Here is a 23084-nt window from a genome sequence, read left to right as displayed (position 1 = left end):
AAGGTACCACTGTATTTCTAATATTGCGGTTTGTGAAGTGTGTTGGTGATTTGTTTATTTTTACTTTATGTTCTTAACTGTATTTTTTCTTTTTGCTTTTCTTCTTTTTTTCTTTTATGCCCTCTATTATTCCTAAAGTTTTGTTCACCTTTTTTTCCTACAATAGTCTTGTAACTTTTCCTAATTACTTGATTTCCTTCTTTCTTTTCTATATTTCTCTAATTGTTTTAATTTATTAATCTTAACTTCTTTTCTTCTTCCTTAATTTTGTTTTTTTATTATTATTATTATTATTATTATTATTATTATTATTATTATTATTATTATTGTATTTATAGCTTCTTTTTAATAATTCCCATTTTTTTTGTACAATAAATATTTACATTTACATTTTTACACTGCTTACACTACCATGCCTTAATATTCATAATAACCATATTTTTAATAAGATATTTGTAATCCAAATATAATAAAGGCTTAAATGCTTGATAAATATACTAGGCTTTAAAACAATGGCCCATGTATCTATATGTCATATATAGTTCTTTAAATATTCTTATATATATTAAATAATGTATGATAACATTTTGGACCCACCACTGGCTCCATGCAAATCAAAAGGTTAAACAGTGAGCAATGAATAAGATGCTAAATATTCATGCTCACAGCACTGGCATCATCAACATGAATCAGGGTTCTGCTCAAGCTCTGGTGCCTTAACTCCCGTAACCACCTTTAACATTCTTTTTTGCTTTGAGGGAGCAGAGAGCATGCTGGTGGCATTTCTGATAATATTTTGGGAATGTGCAAACATCCGGCTGGCTGCTTTTAATATCAGGGTTTGTGTGTAGAGTGTGTAGAGCCAGTCTGTACCTGACACAGACCGGAGGATTTTACATTCCTGTTAGTGGTGGCAGGTTAGGAGTTCAGATTAATTAAGGTCTGATTTTAGCTAATGGCTTTTAATATGTTATGTTTAATGTGCTACATAAACGGCTCTTCTATGCGGGTTCTTATGCAGCCACAATAAAGCAAATGCTGTGCATGGCAACTGTGAATGGCTGAGCAACGTTTTAGTTGTTGTTGATTTTTTAGAACAGTCCGAAAATCTTAAGAGAGGGTTAAGATCAGGACTTTGGTAAGGTTTAATTCTAGCTTGAATTAGCAGTTTCCATGCGTTTCGGGTCATTTTAGCACTGTTTCACTACAAATGTTCTACTGGCAGCAAGACAGCCCCTGGTAGTTCTACTACTATGCTTTACAGTAATTACAGTGATGTTGGGTTTAAATGTGGGCTTATAAATATTAGATGCTTGTTTTTGCATGGCAGAGTCAAGCCCATGTAAATCGTGTTTGATCCTGTGTTTTAACAGCTTAATTCATGGTAGACCAGTTTTGGTGGATCTTGGATCTGACCAGTTCAGTGGACTTATCTGGCCACAACACACATTTATGAGTTGGGTCTGGGCCCAGCAAACTTGTCACACTGAAACTTGGCACACAAAAAATCTAAGTAAATATTAAAAACACAGGCTGGCGCCCAGGTGGCACAGCAGGATATTCCACTAGCGCACCAGCGCCGAGATTCTGAACTCCTCAGTTCAAAACTCAGCCGGCTGGGCGCCATCTAGCGGGCATAATTGGCAGTGCCTGCAGCAGACACTAATTGGCCACTGTGTCTCCTATGGCGGGATAACCGGAAAAGAAGGGGTCCACTAGGACTGCGCACACGTCGAAGGAGGCGTGAGCAGCAATAAACCTTCCACTGGTGCAGCTGGCTACCTATCTGTTCTGTAAATACTAAAACCTAGTTTCCTCTAAGAACATTTCTGTATAACTATATTTTCCAAACCCAATTACTCACTGATTATTTTGTAGTGGAACTTTCTGTCAGAAAGCAAACTCAGACACAAGATTCTTTTCTGGATTGAAGTTTAATGAAAGCACAATTGTGGATTCTTACATACAGCATAGAAGCATACCGCAAGAACAACTAGTAATTTTACATAGGTCTTATATACCTCATCGCCAACAACAGCCCCCCCCCCCCCCCACCCCCCCAGAGTCGGACACACAAAGAGAATCAGGAAGATGGCATGAAACATCAAAATAAGAAAATACATCTGGCACCATAGAATCTGCTATGCTCAAAAAAATTCTGGTCTTGTGATGTGATAGCTTGTCTTTCTTAGATTTACTTTATTTTTTCCTCCTTGTTATGTTTATGTTTGCACGTTCTATCTGATTGTTCTGTTCTCTTTGTGACCTAGGTCGCAGCGCTCTAAAAACCATCTAACTGAATATGTGTTTTACATCCTACACTTAATGATTACTAAATATGTGAAAATACAGTATATGATTATAAAAAGTCCCTTACTCATATTAATTTCTATCACAATTTCCTCACATAAGCAAAACATCTGGAAAGGGCAGATTTATCAGATTCAAACTCTATGTTTACAATTTCTTGCCACAAGTTATGATGGCAAGAAAATCTCTGTGTTACAGAAGAAAAAAGGGTAAACATCCACCCCAAGCTCAATAAATTCAATAATCACATCAGTGCATCAGTCTATAAAAAACTAGATTATTAAAAATTAGAAATATGAAAAATTTTGTAGTTTCTTCAGCCTGTGCGTGCATGCGTTATGTAAAGCAGATTTTCACGAATGAGAAAACAGCTGATAAAGATAGAATGATGCTGAAATCATTCTTCCTTGGGGTGAGAGACACCCCCACGATTTTTCATCATCCTCACAGACGCTGCACTAAAATCCATAACGACCTGTCAGTAACTTTTATTCATTATTTGACTAATCCATTTTGACATACTCTATTTTCTCTCTGTTTTCATCCCTTTTTCTTTTCCCTGCCAGGCTTCAAGAGGAGCATCACGAAAAGGACACGGCATACATACAGAGTAACAGCACAGCTGTAAACAAGTGAACGTCTTTTCATTATGTATGTTTCTCGACTGAACTTGCAGTTCATGTTTTCATTGTATTGATTTCTTTTTGTATTTTTAAAAGAGCTGAGACGGGGAAATAAACATCATCAAATGAAAAATGTTTAAATTATTTAGAACTTTAACCTCAAGTCAAGTACTCAAAAAGAATGCAAATTGTCAATCGTCCACATATGGCACAGAGATTGTGACATATACACTACCTACCCAAAAGTATATTTGTTTATTAGGATTTTAATGTCATGTTTTACACTTTGGTTACAGTCATGACAGGAACTGTAGTTACTCATTACACAAGATTCAGCAGTTCACAAGGTTATATCAAACACAGTCATGGACAATTTAGTATCTCCCATTTACCTGTGGAAGGAAACCGGAGCACCTGGAGTAAACTTACGCAGACACGGGGAGAACATGCAAACTCCACACAGAAAGGACCCGGACCACCCCACCTGGGGATCAAACCCAGGACCTTTTTGCTGTGAGGCGACACTACCACCGTGCTGCCCCAAAAAGTATGTAGACACCCCTGCTAATGATTTGTTCAGATGATTTGCCTAGTTACTAACAGGTGTATACATACAAAAAATCAACTCTATTAAATATATTTTTAACATTATTGCAACAGTTTAGAGGAGGCCCTTCCCTGTTTCAGCACCAAGTGTTGTAAGGTACCCATATATATAGCACATTCCCAAGCAATATGTTTTGCAATATGTTGTCCATGCTGTGTAATTGCATTTGTGTTTCATTTTCTTGCCAAACACCATTCCTAACATTTACTGTCACATTAATTAATATGAGAGATTTTTAAAAAGTTTCCACACTTTTATATTTTGGTTGGAAATGGTGAGGGTGGGAGGAGTAGTAATTGGTCATGTCTGAGAGACTGAGAAAGAGCTTATAGTCCGGAATTAGCACCATCTGATTTCCACCTTTTTGGACGCTCGAAGCTTTAAGGGGAAGAAGATTTTCATGTGATGATAAAGTAAAAACAGTGGTGCATCAGTGGCTACACGCTCAACCAAAAACATTTTTGCTGATGGCATTAAAAAGTTGGTACAATGCTGGGAAAAATGCATCAGAAGGTGACAATGTAAAAAAGTGATGTCATTTGTTTTTGAAATTCTTAATAAATAGAGTTTTTTTTTAAAAGTGCAAAAACTTTTTGAAGAACCCTCGTACATTCCATAATTGCACTGGAAAATTTTCTATACAAATTAAATAATCTAAAATGATAAAAATACATTAATATAAATAGATGTGCAATGTCATTAAACATGTTAATGCTTCGTAATCCTAATCAATTTATGCTTACATGTGGGTGATATCATCCACTTAAAGTTTCTACAGGAACACTATGCCAAGAAAAACTCTCATTATAAGCACCCAACCATGATGAGCACTATTATCTCCAAAAGTGATGAGACTAAAATATGCTAGCACACCAGAGCTGGGATATCGAATACATAGTATAAAATCAAGCTCTGCCATCCGGCTGGGCTGGGAAGCAATATGAACAACTTTTGGCTGTTGTTCATACAGGGAGTGAATAGCCGGATAGGGACGTCATAACTGATGCAATTACAACCTCTGCTGCCTGATTGATGGCGTCTTCACAGAGGAATAATGCATTGATCGGGGTGTGGCTCTCCGTAAACTGATCCGCATATGAACTCGCCTCGTGCAGGTGAAAAGATGCAGTCGGCTACTGCAAACGTGTCGAAGGGGGCGTGTGTTAGTTCGCTCTCCTCAATCGGGGCGGGAGTCAGCACCAGTAGAGAGGAAGCATAATGCAATAGGGTAAAAATTGGACGTGATTAAAATCGGGGAAAAAAAGAGAGAAAATGCATTAAAAAAGTGATGAGTCTAACCAGCCAGTTAAAGGGCTAATCAACAACTTACTCAGAAAGTCATGAAAGATCTAATAAACTGCAGACTTTTCTTGTCTCACAGCGGTGATGTGAGTTGGTAAAGCTTCTTTTGTGTAATATGCAATAAGGAGCAATTACTTTACACCATGTATGTATATCATATATAAGAAACATGCCGCTGCAATGTGCCTATTGCTTTTTGTAGACAGACAGGCTCTGAACAGACCTGTCTCTCTAACCATCGCTGGAGTTGCCATGGTGATGTATGAGCCCTGGCATGCACTCTGTGTGTGTGTGTGTGCCAGGAACAGGTACCCACTACCGAGCCTCACGCTGCTAGGGCTAACTTAACACAACTTAACCCTTAGATCCTGTTCTGGTTCTTATAATCTACTGTTTACACTTTCTTACACATTTTCTTTTTAATTTCCTTCTACCATAAAAAAACATGCAGAGGGTGGAGTGGTTTATCTAATTTACCCAGGTACAAGTGTGTCGTCCTGCAATGGATTGCCGTCTTGTGTTGGATGTATTCCTGTCCAAGTGGCCATGATCCCATGAAGCGGTTACTAAAAATTAATTTAAACACCACAAAGTTTTTGGAATTGGACAATAAAGTGGTACATGGATATATGATGTCATTACCGTGTTTTAGTATGATGCAGGATTTTAAGTTAGGGTATAAACTATACAAATGTTGTTGCATCATGCTGCCATACTCTGGCGTTTTGTAAGACCACACCTCTGCATACAGAGGTTAGCAAGGACATCTCTTAATACATTTAAAATCTGTTGTGATTTTTTTTATCTCCTAGGTTTGCAATTAGCAGCACATCAAGCAGAGAAAGACTGCAATGGATAAGCATAAGTGTGTGACAAGGTATCATGCTTTTTTTTCAGCCAAACATGCACAGATGCATTGTGACAGAACAGGATGTGTCAAATTATTTAGGCTCAGATGGGTTGGTGTTGTTAGACTATGATGAGATTTAAAAAAAAATACATATGTGGATACCAGACTTTAAGCTTGTTGGACATCCCACATCATGGGATTTAGGTAATGGTAATGTCTAATGTTGTCTACAGATTAAAGGATATATAATAATCTAAAAATAATCAAAGCTATGTAAAACATGTTTGTTTGGCGTCACAGAAAATGAACAGTTGTAAAAAAAAACATTAAAAACCCAAGAATTCAGTGAAATCCATTTAGTTTTACAAGTGTAAAATATGTCATTTCTTGTCATTCTTATTGTGTCGATGCTAATTTCTGTTAGCTAAATAAAGCTTTTGCTGCTTGCATCTTAACATTACTCTGCCGCTCAGGTGGCACAGTGGTAAAAACACACTAGCACACCAGAGCTGACATTTCGGACTCATCGGTTCGAAACTCAGCTCTGCCATCCAGCTGGGCTGGGCGGCAATATAAGCAACGATTGGCTTGTTGTTCATACAGGGAGGGAATAGCTGGATAGGAACCTCATAACTGATGCAATTACGACCTCTGAGAGTTGAGGAATAATGCGATCAGGGTGTGGCTCTCCGTACACAACACTGATCTGCATATGAACTCGCCTCATGCAGGTGAAAAGATGCAGTCGGCTACTGCACACGTGTCGAAGGGGGCGTGTGTTAGTTCACTCTCCTCAATCGGGGCGGGGGTCAGCACCAGTAGAGAGAAAGCATAATTCAATTGAATAAAAATTGGACACGCTAAAGATCAGGAGAAAAGGGGAAAATGCATTAAAAAACATTACTCTGCATAGATTATAAAGATTCTCAGTCCTGCAGTTCTTGTGTGCACTGTCTAGTGTTACCACTGGTCCACACATCCACTTTCAACTAATGAAAAGCTACTTGATTCAACAATGAGTTTAACACTCAAGTGAGCACTGGGAAACACTTGAAAATTTCTTATTATTCCAAAGTGCTTTTAGAAAATCTGTCCCTTCATTAAGAGTGTAATGAACTGTATAAAGGTCGATGTGGAGATGTGAATTTGACACAACTTGCACCAAATATTTAATTTACCTTGAAATATGTGTTTCAATTACATTTGGCGGATGCTTCAATTTGAGTGCTGATAAGAACTTTTTTTTTTGGGGGGGGGGCATAAATTTCAAGGAAAACTAAATATTTGGAGCAAGTCGTGACAAATTCACTTGACCAACTGGACCTTCATAAAATTCATTACACTCCCAGAGCGACAGACACAATCCAGGCAACTAAACATAGTGGTGGTGATCAGAAGACAAACAGTGGCAAGCAGACATTTGGAGGTAATAGTAACATTTTAAAAGTGAGATTTCCTGCTAAATCACTCACTTAAATCTAATGCTTTAAGGGTTTTTGTGTGTGTGTGTGTGTAATTACAATATTAAAAAGTCAAAAACATTTTAAGGAGCTCTCTCTGCAGTTTTCCTAGTCTGGTTGTTTATTTGAGTGAAGGGGTTTAAGGGAATTGCAGGGACGTGACTAAGCATGTTAGTACAGAGTAAACAGTATGTGCAGTGACTCACAGGGGGTTGAGGATCCATTTCCTTCTAAATGATTTATGCTCTCAAGTGTTTGTTACCACAGTTACCTTTGTGTTTAGCGTATTTCACATTAACACCAGCTTTTAAATGCTTCGACCACAGCAGCAATTTCAGTGCATTTTTCAAAAGTTTTTGTTCATACTGAAATGTAAATATATGAATATGATTTGATCAGTGTGAAACAATAGAAAACATGAAAACAGCATGTTCTGGTGTCTGAGGCATGATGTAGCTTTGTTTCTGCTTGGTTGAAGCTATGTTCTTTACAAAAGTAGTGGGTAAGATACTGTAGCATCAGTCATCATCATTATTATTATTATTATTATTATTAGTAGTAGTAGTAGTAGTAGTAGTAGTAGTAGTAGAAGTATTAGAAGTAGAGGTGGTTGGGGTGCTGGAGCCTATCCCAGCTTTTCAATGGGCGCAAGGCACACAATAACATCGCAGGGCAGACACACACACACACACACCCATTCACCTATAGGGCAATTCAGTGTCTCCAATTAACCTAACTGCGTATTTTTGAACTGTGGGAGGAAACCCACGCAGACACGGGAAGAACATGCAAACTCCGCACAGAAAGGACCCTGACCACCCCTGGGGATCGAACCCAGGGCCTTCTTGCTGTGAGGCGACAGTGCTACCCACCGAGCCGTCCATTAGAAGTAGTAGTAATATTAATAAATTAATAAATTATTTTGTTTTTATTTTGTATTTTTCTTGTTGCATTAATTAGTAGTAATTTTCATAAACCCTTAATAAATTGTATTAACATGCAACCCTTATAAACCCTTTAAACATCATTATAAATATTATATTAAATGTATAATTATTGTTGGTGTTATTATAATCAGACATTATTTATATTAGATTTATTATTTAAAAAATATTAAAAAATATATATTATTTTTAGTATATAAAGTTTATTATTATTAATCTCATTTACAGAAAAGTTGGGACATTTTATAAAATGCAGTAAAAACAAACATTACAAACATTATGATGATCAGTAGTATTAGATAGTTTGATAAAGTCTTTCTTTTCTTTTCTCTTTTTCTTGTTGCAGATGTGGGTATTAGACGCAGAGAATGTCCTCGACTCTATAGCCAGACAGCTGGCAAGTCCATTACATTGCTAATTGCCCATTAAATATCACTAATGAGCACTAATGTTCACATCTGTTTCAAATCACGTTTGTTCTACACCGGAACTGATTGAATTATCAAATATTAATTTGCTTATTATTCCTAACTGCTGGTTATCCAGCACACCATAAATCCCTGATGACTTGATTATCAGTCTAAAATGCAGGATTTGATTTTTTATTCTTTAATACAAATGTTCCACAGCATGATTCTTTGGAGAAATACCCAAGACAAGAGCATCATGACAGATTTTCATCCTCTTACATCAGACAGAGACTGCCTTCTCATTTAAGGGCTTCAACGCTTCAACGACCTTCCAAAATCATCAATGCCAACAGTTTACAGCAGTTCTACAAGTTAGCCTGACATATCCATTCAACAAATCTCAGTGTGATTTATTACTGGTGACTTAGTTAATATTTTTGTTAGATTTTAAATAATTTCTAAGTGTTGCTCTATAGTTTGTCAATAAACTTGTGATGATGCTGCTTCATCCTAAAAACTACATACTGATGTCTGTGACATCGTCTTGAGGTTGGTTAAGCAATATTTACTTGGCCGAATGTCTGTACTTCAAATACCAAGTTTTACTCTTGATCCAGGACATCTTTATTCTAAAAATGAAATGATATTACAGGATTAAGACATGACCTTTGAGTTTTGGACATTACTGACTGCTCTCTCTTTTTCATTGCACCACAAATGAGACAATGGCTGATTAAATTTAAAACTGATCTGATCTGTGTGGTCCCTGAGGTTGATGTTTACCATATTGCCATGGCCATTGATTTTATTTGAGTTTTGTTTATGTCGTTTGGGATGGAGATGAGAGTTCTGATGGAAACCAGTATTAAATGCATTTGGTTAGAAATCGGATAAACTTGTTGTACCCAGTATTCTCAGAAAACAGTGCTGAAGCTATTACAGTCAAAACACTGTTCATCTGATTGGTGATTTGATGTGGAATGCACATGATGTGGTTGTGCACTCCAGCAACCATAAAGATAAAGAGTTTAAATGTCTGAAGTGCTGAAGATAGAGACTGATGCAAAGAGGACATTCTCTGGTTTCCGATCAAAGCCCCGATGTCGTGATAAAACCCTTGTTTTGTGAGTGAAGTGAGGCTTAGTCATTAGTGATGCTGCCTCTGTCATCTAGCCCAAGGCCCTGCAGAGTGCTAAGTTAATTTAATGAGAGAGCCTTGGCAGGCTTTCACTGAAAGTGTGTGGTGGTTGTAGCCTACAGTTTAAGGTACTGAATTAGTAATTGGAATTAGTAATACTGGTTCAAACCCCACCACTGCCAGGTTGCCACTGTTGGGCGCTTAGGCAAGGCCCTTAACACTCAGTTGCTTAGATTGTATACTGTCACAGTTCTGTTAGTCGCTTTGGATAAAAGTGTCCACTAAATGCAGAAAATTGTAAGTGTGTGGTCAAAATTTGTGCCCATTTAGTCAAAATAGCATGTGTGGTTGCAGATACAGGTGCTGGCAGACAGTTATGGCTCAGAGATGATATTCCAATTCATCCCAAATGTGTTTTAGTGGGTTAGAGGTCAGGGCTCTGTGTAGGCTACTGAGGTTTCTCCACTGTAAACTTGTCAGAATGTGTTTTTTTTTATCTGAAGTTTGTGGAAGGCCTTTTCTTGTTCAAGCATGATAGTGCCTTACTGTTTATGTTTTATAGGATTGGTTTTATACAGCTGTTAGCAACAGGTGTGGCTAAAACACATGAACTTAATTATAGAGTGGTGTCTACATACTTTTGGCCATATAGCATATCTATGTTGAAATTTTATCTTCATCTTTTTAGTATGAGTGGATTAGTCTATGAATAATTCAGTGCATGGTTTTTAAACTGTGAAGAGGTGAGCAGTTAATTAAGGCGTCAGTGATGTGGTATATCCCGGAGTAGGATCTCAAGCTCTGAGAGTAATGATCCCAGAATAATCAGACGTGGGCTGATGACAAGGTTTCAAACACAATCAGTCTGTCAAGGGGAGGTTTTTGGCTGACTTTTGGTGAGATCAGATGAGAACAGAGGACTGAATGAATTAAGAAATAAAATGTTTAAAAATATAAAAGCCGATGCTTTCTTTAATGAAACATAAGCTGTCTTCTCAGTGCTATCTGAAGGCCTCTGAGGCTCCTCAGCTCTTGGAGAGCTCTTCATTAGCCCAAGGTAAATTATCCTGACCTTTTAACATGAAGATGCACAACAGGGACAGATGAATAGATGAGCACAGATGAATACATGTGTGGAAAGGTTGTTTACTAGGTTGTAGTAGGCTCAAATGTGCACAGTGAAGGTTCCACATATAGAACATTTACACTATGGGGCAAAAAAAAAACCTCCATTAAGCTGGTAGGATGCTGATGCCAAATGTAAGCGGACACCTGACCATGTGCTTGTTGGATATGCCAATACAAAACCATTAGCATTCCATGTCATTCCAATACCATAAACCACAAGCTCACCAATTTGTGCCACAGTTCATGAGAAAATCGTCAGTGAGTTTAAAAAGAACATATCTCAATGCAAGATCGCAAATAATTTAGGTTTCACCATCTGCCATATGTGACATTGTGGAAAGATTCATGGAATTCAGAGAAAAACCGTTGTTAAATGTGCATGACCTTCTAGTCTTTAAGGGTACTTCTAGATTTGAGAGTACTTCAGAAAATTATTGTCACTTAATACTGTTGAAATGTATGGTACATCCTGCAGAAGAGAATCAGACAACGGCAACTGCAGACTTTTGAGCAGCTAAAGTCTTGTATCTAACAATAGAAATGCATCTGAAAACATAGTCTGGCTGGCTGATTTCTTTCTGCCAAATGATTTTGCTTCCAAGAGCTAGCAACGATCTAGCAACACTCTAAAAATACCAAGAAATTATGAGGGGAAAATCAGAAAATTTGCACAATTACTTTGCATTTCCTTAGAGAATTTAATTTGTGATATACAGCATGCCTTTTTGTTGTCACTCTTTCTATTTTGCATGAGTTTTATAGAATAGTTTTAATTACTTTAATAGTTAATTGCACTTCAACAGTAACCTGTTAACTGGAATGAAAAGTGTTAATATTTTTTGACTAAGTAAGTTCCCCAAATTGTATTACATGCTTGGGGCCTTGCTGGACAAGGATCCTGCTGATACATAACCATTTATAATTATAATAAACTTTATAACAGAAGGTTCATAGCAACAGTTAGGAGAAAGCTCTTTTGTTTACCATCATGGCTGTGGTCTTGTGCACAAAAAAAAAGGTCCATAAAAATTTGTTTGGAAAGATTTGGGTGGAGGCAGAGGCCGACACAAAGCCCCGACTTCACTGACCCCACTGACCACCTTTGACATGAACTGGAACATCAATGGCAAGCTAGGCCAAATTATTCAACATCAGTACTTGGGGTATTTTACTGAATGGGCACTAATTCCCACAGACACACTTTTAAAAACTTGTATAAAAAGTCTAACCCAAAAGAGTTGAGTCTGTTGTAGCCCCAAAGAGATACAGTTCCATTGTGTGGGATGTTCAACAAGCTTAAAGCGTACTTTTGGTTATATATGTTTGCCAGTGGTGTATAGTTACGAAGTAGTTTTTGAAGTATTTGTACTTTACTGGAGTATAAACATTTTCGGCAACTTTGACTTTTACTCCACTACATTTTTTAAAGAAATTGTGTACTTTTACTCCGATACATTCGCTGTAAATTCGTTACTCGTTACTACAGAATGAAAGTTAAATGATGTGAGATGTGTGACAGACTGCACGCTGGTTTGCTGAATCTGCGCTTGTAAGTTAGACCAGGGGTTTTCAACCTTTTTAGGCATGCGCCCCCCTTCGTGTGCCGAGCATGACTTACGCCCCCCCTCACATCACGCCCCCCTCCCCTTGGTGGACCAGCACTCGGTCGCGTGTACCAAGCGCTTCTTCCGCCACGCCCCCCTCCCCTGGATAAGGGGCACGGCTCGAGCACGGATGCCAAGCACGGCTTTCGCCACGCGCCCCTCCCCTTAGTGGACCACGGCTCAATCGCGGATGCCTGCCGCGTCCTCCGCCAGTCTCGTGTGCCACCGGTTCATAATAATAATCTCGTAGTGCCACGCCCCCCCCGGACAGCCGCTCGCGCCCCCTCGGGCAAGTACTCGCACCCCCCCCAGGGGGGCGCGCCCCACAGGTTGAAGACCCCTGAGTTAGACGGTGGTTAAACACATTAATGCGCATGTGCAAACGTTCTCTAAAAGCTATCAGAGTGCGTCGTTCACCCAAAGACACGCAAATATGGAGATTTCAGAAGCTCCAACACAATGATGTACTGTAAGTTAACAGTGATTAACAAAGTAAAGCTGCAGCATCAGCGTTTTTATTATATTATTAGCATTAACATTGTTCAGATAGGCTATCTACCTACCATTTTTACCAATTACGTTCGAACCACAAATAAAACGTTTCATAAAGCATTAAATTTGTTTGGAATTCATTGACTGCAAAACTCATGAACACACGTCCATTATTTTTAAAAACTCACCTGCGGACAAATATTTCCTCCTACTAAATATTTCCTGATACTTCTGTATCACACTGACAGAGGAGAGATTCATGGTGCTGAGGAACATGCAGCACGTCTTTAACCCTTTAATGATCTCAACAAGAACTCAACTTATCCAACTTATTATTAATGATTTTTCAGCTGTTGGCTTCAAGTTAGAAATGGTGTTTTCTTAAAGTAAGAATACCAATATTTTTTTTAGTTTAACACATGCCATTCAGTGAGTAGATACAGCCCCAAAGAATATTATTTAAATACAGCTTATTTTACTCAAATATTTTGATTTAAATTAATGGTTGAACAGATCATAAAAGTGCCACACGTTTTGTTAAACTCTCTTGAGTTTTGCTTTAAATTAATTATGCCAAAATTATTTTTTGTTATTGAAATATACTACCCAAATACAAAAATGGGACAGTGTAGAAAATGCAAATAAAATAGATGCAGTGTTTCTTACATTTACATCGACTCACATTCTAAAAACGTTGGAACAGGAACATTTAGGGCTAGTAATAAGTTAAAAAAAAACAACTAAATAATGTCATGATTTCAAACAGGTGATGTCAACAGTTGATTATGATCATGAATTGGCACAAATCATGTTCAGATGGGAGGGAGAAAACAGGTTAATTGTTAAGGTGGTTTACAGGCTTAAAAGAACAATCTTTATATTTAAAATGACCGCTTCCATTTATACTAACAGCATTTACTTTTACTTCTACTTTTAATACTTAAGTACATTTAATATTAAATTACTTTTGATACTTAAGTACATTAAACATCAGATACTTTTAGACTTTTGCTTAAGTAATATTTTAAAAGGTGACTTTTACTTCTATCAAAGTAAATTTCTGGTAAGATGCTTGTACTTTTACTCAAGTATGGCCTTCCGGTACTTTATACATCACTGATGTTTGCTGTATATGTGTGCTCATGTGCGTATCAGTAACGGTATTAAAGATTCATACAATAGACCCCTCTGGATATATTTTAAATCATTAGATGCCATCTAGTGGAAAGAAGTGCAATTGAGTTTTCTCTGTGTTGATGTACAACTTCTGGGCATCGGTAGCACTATAGTTCTGTGATAGGTAGAGGTGACTAAACAAACTAGACTCATAACAGCACACCATTATAAAGGTGCTAACATGATATTCTGGAGAAACGCTCTCTATATAGTCACCAGAGTGGGATCCAGGGTTTGAATCTGAGCAGTGCTATTAACCAGTTGGGCATATGCAAGGGGTACTAAAATAGAGTGACCTTTATGTGATATTTTCAGTTATAGCAGCCACTTTTATAATTTACTAATTTAAACTCAATTCTCTGCATTAACTGATTAGGCTAACAATTTAATCCAGGTGTGCACTGATGCTGAACAAGCCTAAGGCTGCACACAAACAACTTTAATAGACTGCAGAACCCAGTCTTTATTAGACCTCACCCCAATGTAGCACTGCTTTATTAGTTCACTCTGATTGGGGGCGTCATCAGACAATTGTAATTAGACAGCTACTGTCTATCTTCCTTTTCTTATTACTTATTCATTAATTTAGTCATTTAATCATTCATTAATTATTGTCTCATCATCGTGGTTAAGTCCAGAGCCTACATGAAAAAAACTGGAAGCAAAACAGGTATAAAGTCTGGACAGGGTGGCATTCCAACACAGAGCATATCACACTCACCTATTCACTTACTTACACCTAATAGCTATTTAGAGTGGCCAATCCTTCTATTAGTATGCACTCAGATAGCAAGACACTGAACTTACCAGACAGGCACAACAGGACATAGAAAGTAGGTTTTCAGGTCCTCAAGATTCTGCAGTTTTGTGGCACCCACATTAGCCTTTGGGCCACCATGCCAGGCCATTTTTTCCTTTCTTACTCTCACCATCCTGCCTTCCGCTACATATCTATATCTCTCTTATGCATAAACTAGCATAGACATACAGTGCCTTAAAAAGTATTTAACCTCTTAACTACTATACTGAACTGTCTAAGACTTGAATGCACAGTGCGACAGCTGCTGGAGTGGATGCCACACAGCAACATAGGTCTCGAGAATCCTTGCCTGCAGTCCCTGTGTTTGCATGGGGTTTATCATAGTACTTTGCTCCCACCTTAATAATGAAGAAATTGATATGTGAAATAAATTACCCTATCCATCGTGTTTTGCTGTCTTGTGCTTAGTGTATCAAGGTGGCACTGGACCCTCCATGACCCTCGCCAGTACTAAATAGTAAGTGAAGAGAAAGTCTATTGTGACGCTAGTGTCACATTCTTTTATGAAAGAAATGAGCAACTCAATTAGTGAGTTCAAACACAAGTATTTATTACAAAGATAGTAAGAAGATCGAACAGGATAAACCCGGCCAGGGACCTTTTCCCTGTCACAGTCAGCTATCTGAGCAATAAGAAAAGGCCCAGATCTGAGATCGGGACTCAGGTATTTATACTTCCTCTCCACCCTTCCCTGTAACCATCTTTCTGATTCTAGCTCTATCAGTCTCAGCTCCTTGTATGGTCATCTTTTAGGTTTACTAATAAACTGTAGATTACCAGACACACACACATTTTTGCTGATCTAAGTATGTCTGTCTCTATATGCACACTTCCTTGTCTGCATCCGCTCCCTTTCATTCTTATGACCTCGTCTTGACATTTTACTACTTTCAGTTCTCATTCCCTCGACTGGGTACAAAAAGATACACAAGTCTATATTATTTGAAACTACATAGACCCTGTGAAACTAGCCATCACTCCGAGCTGGATAAGTCAGTGACTGTGACTAAAGCTTTTACTTTTCATGTAAAGAATGTCACTTGGAGACCAATAATTTTTTATCTAACAAGTTCTGATGTTAGACTCAGGATACTCCATTAGCTTGGCAAACTGTGGTGGTGGTATCATCAGTAATGTGAGGTGATTTAGTAGCAGAAAAGTAAGTCTGACTTCAAGCAAGACAAAAGCTAACTAACTGCTTTGTTTCTTTGATCTGAAATATCGCATTTTAATCAGACGACACTACAGTTGGTTTAAATTGCTTATTTTGGTGTAATTTAGAAGCTCGAATGGTGCAGTGCTAAAACACGCTAGCTCACGCTATATGTGCCAGGTGTCAACACAAATGATTGGCAGTAGAGGTGGCCAAACAGCCTAGCCATTGGAAGGTGCATTTGCAAGTGTGCTCCATGCCAGTCCCTATCCCTGATAAAATAAGAAGGGTTGCGTGAGGAAAAACATCCGGCGAAAAACTGTCCCTAATAGTGGTGGGCGGATTGATCCAAATATCGATATTATCGATACCAACGTTGGTATTGGTATCGGATCGATACTAGTGTGATGGGATCCATACTTTAGTTTTACTTTTTCTCCGCTACATTCAGCACGTTTCTTCCATGTCGCCAGAAAGTAAAGACCATGTGTGTACAGACTCCGCTCCTCTCACATCTTACATGCTCACCTTGCTCCTCCCTTCCTGCTCTGCTGTGTTTTGTTGTGGCACCGTCAAGTTCTGTTGTGATAATCCTAACAGACATCAGTACACTGGTAGGCATTGGAAGATTGTAAGTTTTTGAATACTGTGCTTTGCAGATACAGAAATTGGGGCAATGTTATGGAAATAATAGTGTAAACAATACGTACGTAAAGTACGGGCGCACCTTAGGCACTTTGCGCACCATACGCAAATGAATCGGAGCATGCGCAGTGAGGCTCTTATTCCATGTTTTGGTGAAGGAGAGCTCTTTTCTGTTGACTTTGTGCTTATGAATGTAAACAGAATAGCATCGATTTTTTATTTTAAATTAACAAGGACACATGTATTCGGTCACTATTAAAAATTTACAAATGTATTAACCCAGCAAACAGAATTATGTGGTATGAGTTTGCCGCTTTGTGGTGATACACCATGATGGTAATGTTGTGAGAAAGTAAAGCACAAGAAACAAGAAATCAGACCCCTTTAAACAACTGAATTTACTTACAACTTTACTGAGAGCAGCTACTTACAAAAAATATGTATTAAAATAATACACCTAAAGGTCATGAAAATTCATTCAGATTTAGCAATTTGATGATGCATCTACCTTAATTATTAAAAAGTATCGTATCGGATCGATATCGGCGATACTGGCCTTGTATTTACTTGCTATCGGATCGATACCAAATTTTGCAGTATCGCACACCACTAGTCCCTAATCAGGTATCGGCTGAGGCGACCCCTAATACAGGAGCAGCCCAAAGATGGTAAAACATTTAGGTGTCTGATTAACTTTTTGTCCACTGGGTGGCACTAGAAACCACCATGTGACAAGCCTGGTTCTCATTGTTTCATGATGCTGTTTGGACAGTAAAGGTGCACATACAGGTAGTGCGGGTGTAGCGCAGCAGCATGGGTCATGGCGACTTGGTCATTGGACACTGTCTAAAAAATGGCAGGATTTGTGTCTGTCTGTTTTTTTAGTACTTTTATACCCACCTCTAAAATGCAGAAGGGAATATGGTGTTATAAACTGCATCTAAGTCAGAATTTATGAGTAAATGTGTGAATGTAAAAAAAAAAACGTTGTTTCTCTATTTTAAGCTTATACTGGCTTGAATAATATGTTTAACAATTATGTTTAATTATTAAAATTCTTACAATTTAAAATCTTTTGTCCTTTGAGATGGGTTTGTGATGATTTTGCAGGGTGCTAAACTGGACACTTTAGCTTCCCTTGCTTATTAGCCAAATTAGCCTTGTATAATTAGATAAACTTGCAGTTCAGGGGTTTCGAATACATCATATCGAACCTCAGCTCTGCCTCTCCGACTAGGCTGGGCGGCAGTATGAACAACGTTTGGCTGTTGTTCAGGGTTAGGGGTAAGAAAGTCGGATCATAGGTCCTCATAACTGGTGTGACTGCGGCCCCTGCTGGCTGACTGATGGCACCTGCACAGGGCTGAGTAATAATGCTGATGGGGGTGTGGCCCTCCGTACACAGTGCCTGTCAAGTATATGAACTTGACTCGTGCAGGTGAAAAATGCAGTCTGTACTGACTGTACGTACCGGAGGGGGCGCATGTCAGTTGAGAGGCGTCCTCAGTCAGCGGTGAAGAGTCGAATCAGTATAGAGGACACATTCAGGGTAATTGGACATGACCAGAGCGGTAGAGAGAACAGAGTGGTGACACTCCCATAGGGAACCGTTGTAACGGGGGCGGGACATTTTTTTGCGCAGCTTCCGGGTTGTGGAGCTCTGAAAAGTTCCAAACATCCCATAGAGCCCCATTCATTTCCACTACTTAGCAAGCATTTTCAGCTGTATGTTGCTTTGTTTAAAAATAAATAATGAATTTGATGTCATTAATATACTTAACAGTTATTGTTTAGCATTTGCTCAGCACTAAATGTTACATGTTTATCTTAATTAATAGGTATAACCGAATTTAGCTTGGTCAGTTAAGCAAAATTAATGACACTAGAGTCTTTTCACCTAAAATGAGTTGATTAATCAAGAATCTTGTTACAGAAATGATAATAAAACATTAGAGCCATAAAAAATCATGCTACTTTGACTTTCATACTTAAGTACATTTGAAGGTAAATACTTTAAGTATTTTAAGGTAAGTACTTTACTAGAGTATTTTACTTTTACTACTACTTTTACTGGAGTAATATTTTACCTTGGATATCTCTACCTTAACTTAACTACATGGTTTGTGTACCTTGTCCACCAATTACATTAGACAAAATGAACTTGTGCATATTCATAATGAATTCATTAATGTATTACATGTAGGAATCAATAATCACTCATGAAATAAGACATTAATTCATGTTATTTCATGTACCTGCACTACATTTACATTTTCAGCATTTAGCAGACGCTTTTATCCAAAGCGACTTACACAATGAGCAATTAAGGGTTAAGGGCCTTGCTCAAGGACCCAACAGTGGCAACTTGGTGGTGGCGGGGCTTGAACCGGCAACCTTCTGTTTACTAGTCCAGTACCTTAACCACTGAGCTATCACTGGCCCTATAATGTTAAAGGTACAGTAGTGTGTTTATCAATCTGTTCATTCAGTGCAGGTAAACCTTATGAATCCAGCCACATGGCTTAGTGTTTAGCCAAAATGATTATTATTATGAATCCTCAGGAAAGTGAAGGGAGATTAGTTTATGCTAAAAACAATACAAAAAAACTCTTTAATCTCTGTACTGTATATTGTCTCTACTACTTAATGATATGGCATTATGTATTGTATGCTAATATAATGTACTGTGTGTTAACAAGAACGACCTATTAACAAGTCATTATAAACATCAATCTTCCACTTCATATACCAAATTGACATTAAAGAAGATGCAGTAAATGTAAACGCAGTTGAAAATACCCAGAAATGTTACAAATGTATATTATTTACTGTTGAATATTTCATTCACTGCTGCCGGTCCCATATGAGAACATGACAGCGCGGGGTTTGTTTGGAACTATTGGAGGGTTACATGAACCACGTGACCGCATGGCAGCGAGATCAAGGAGTGTCGCAACTCTCTCTCTACGGCTCTGGACACGACTAGACTGGAGGATAAAAATTGGGGGATAAAAATTGGGGGAAAAAAGAGGGGGAAAAAGAGGGGAAAAATATAAATAAAAAAAGATGAAGTTCAGAGAAGACGTAACTTGCATTTGTATACACAGTGTTTGTTTGTTTATTAGGATTTTAACGTCATGTTTTACACTTTGGTTACATTCATGACCAGGGGCGGCTCGTTCATTAGGGGGATCGGGCGACGCACCACCAAAGGGCGAAAGGGAAGAAATTTTTAACCGGTGTTAAACTAGCTGTGACTGTTCTGGAGTCTGTCTTGCCTCGGAATATCGTAGTCCAATCAGCGTCGAGCTGTGTTCCGTACAGTACCGCCTCTTTTGGGGCAACTGTAGTCTAACTGAAAATCGCCCCAGATCGCTCTCATAGACTCTCATGTTAAAGCTCTTTTTTTCGTACTTTAGGCACTGCAATGCATTTTGAATGACTTCCGGAGGGGCACGCACTTACGTGCCTGCATCACACGTAATCGTTCCTTATTTGGAAACTAAGCGTGATGTTTCGTATTTTAATCAATGGGAGAGACTGAGACAGGGCGATATATATACAGTATATACATGAAACAGAAGGAAACTGCTGCTACCGTGGGAATTAGAAAGCGTTTGGTTATTATTTTAAGTAGTATTCACTTTTAGTCTTAGTAACACCGTGTGTAGGGCGAAAGTAAAGTAACACAAGCAGGGCCGGCACTTTTCTCACTGCCCCCTAAGCAACGCAGTCCAGAACCGGGGCTGCATGTCAGTGTGAAGATGGATTATGTAAAAATATTGTTTGCACTATTGAGAAAAAATTTTACATGATGTTCTTTATGTTGTTTTGTCTAAAATATGGTTCTGATTTATTATTAAAAAGAATGAAAATAATAAATGTTAAACAGCCTAAATAAAACATTTTGATAATGTTCCCATGACTGTGTAAGACCCGTTATATTTTTTATAGGTGCAACCCTAACTGCCTTCCGTCAGCCCGTCAGCCCAGGGTGTTCCTTATTTCCAGTTCTGAAAGTTGACATCCCTAATTGGAGCAGCTAGCACCTAAAATAAAATGCTGAGGAAGACTGAATTAAATTGTTAGTGTGAAGGCTTTACTTAATTTTATGATTAATGGTAAAGCTGGTCTCTCTCCATGTTCAAAGTTATTTGTGAGGGCAAACTGACAGATGACTTAAGATGTTAATTATTTAAGCTTTAATTTACCCATTGAATGGGTCACCTCGGCCATCATCGCAACAATTGCCCCCCCTGAGAGATTTGGCAGGAACCGCCACTGTTCATGACAGAAACGGTAGTTACTCATTACACAAGGTTATATCGAGCACAGTCATAGACAATTTAATGTCTCCAATTCACCTCACTTGCATGTCTTTGGACTGTGGGAGGAAACCGGAGCACCCGGAGTAAACTCACGCAGACACGGGGTGAACATGCAAACTCCACACAGAAAGGACCCAGACTGCCCCATCTGGGGATCGAACCCAGGACCTTCTTGCTGTGAGGCGATAGTGCTACCCACTTAGCCACCGTGCCGCCCTGTTTACACAGTGATGAACTGTTTTTGGAACAGAGCCCATGTGGTTAAGTTATTTTACACATATGCTGGTTATTATTGAGTCATTGAGGATTACAGACATGTAATAATGTTTTTCAGTCTTGCCCTTTATGCACATAGATTTTTTCAAGATTACAAGCAATCATGCATTGTTCTTAAACTGCTAGACTATTCGCTTACACAGTTGTTTGCAAATATACACATGATTTGATTCTCTTACTGCCAATAATGATAACATCTTCTTTTACGTATTTACCTGTGGAAAGTTCCAGAATTAGTCATTCAACAAACATCTCATTCTTACACCGTCCCTGCCACTACTTTTTATAAAATCAATGATGTCAATAATATATAACATTAAATATCTCTTCTTTGTGCTGAACCCATAATGGACAGTTTACAAATTGAGGCTTTCTGTTTTTTTGTCCACTGTCCCAACTTTTTAAAAAACATGATGCCATCCTCAGCATACCCCACCACCAACTATTTATGTAGTAATAGCATGTAATTAGGACAGTCAGACATGGATCATAAATTGATTTTTCAGAGTGGCTGTGGAATCTAAGCCCCAGACCACAGGAAATCACAGAACATCCCGTGGGTAATTGTATGTACATTTCCATTACGGAGCGTCCAATGAAGCCACACAGATGCTTATCCAGTCATCTGTCACCTCAGACTGAACTACTGATACTCATTTCTGATAGGTCTTATGTATATGTGTAATGTCCTGCAATCGGCCAGTGTTCTAAATGAGTGTATTTATGCCTAATGCATAGTGTTTTCAGGAGAGGCTCCTGACTTGTGATGACCCTGACTAAGATAAAGTGCTTACTTAAATTGAATAATCAAATTAGAGCAACACAGACACGAGGACATTGGCAAAGAGGGACATTTTCCATTTACTGGGTCAATGTGTCAAGAATGTCTCTTACCACGTGGGTAAGAGTATGTACATTTCCATTAGGGGGCGTCCAAGGAGGCCACACAGATGCTTATCCAGTCATCTGTCACCTCAAACTGGACTACTAAAACTCATTTCTGGCAGGTCTTATCTCTATCATCAGACCACTTCAACTGATTTAACTAAATGCTCATTTTTAAGTTCAAGCCTCACCTTTGGGTACTGTGTGTGTTTGCGTGAGTGTGATCATAGTATATAAGTAAGTGTGTAATGCCCTGCAATCGGCCAGTGTTTTGAATGAGTGTATTTATGCCTAATGCATAGTGTTTTCAGGAGAGGCTCCTGACTTGTGATGACCCTGACTAAGATAAAGTGCTTACTTAAATTGAATAATCAAATTAGAGCAACACAGACACGAGGACATTGGCAAAGAGGGACATTTTCCATATACTGGGTCAATGTGTCAAGAATAGGCTCTGGACCCACTGCATCTCTGACAGTGATGCAGCAATACAGTAACAGTGTTGATTCTGTACAGCTCCAGTTACAATGTTTCATCCCCAAATGTTTATTTCAGAATTGTGCAAATATTTTTCCCATTTTGCAAAACATGCTAGTATGTGGACTGTCTACTCTTAATAAAGTTCTCTACGTGTCTGAGTTCACTCCCACAATTAAAATATGCCAGTATGTAAACTAGCTAATTAAAATGAAGCAGTTACAGGATGAACCATGGGGCAGTTGTAGCCAAGTAGTTACGGTACTGGACTCGTAATGGAAAGGTCGCTGGTTCAAGCCCCACCACTGCCAGGTTGCTATTGGGCCTCTAAGCAAGACCCTTAACCCTCAATTGCTTAGAAAATACACTGCCTAGCCAAAAAAAAGGTCACACACTAATATTTCGTTGGACCGCCTTTAGCTTTGATTACGGCACGCATTCGCTGTGGCATCATTT

This window comes from Trichomycterus rosablanca, chromosome 6, assembly GCF_030014385.1.
Source record: "Trichomycterus rosablanca isolate fTriRos1 chromosome 6, fTriRos1.hap1, whole genome shotgun sequence".
Taxonomy (NCBI): domain Eukaryota; kingdom Metazoa; phylum Chordata; class Actinopteri; order Siluriformes; family Trichomycteridae; genus Trichomycterus; species Trichomycterus rosablanca.
This window is presented reverse-complemented; position numbering follows the sequence as displayed.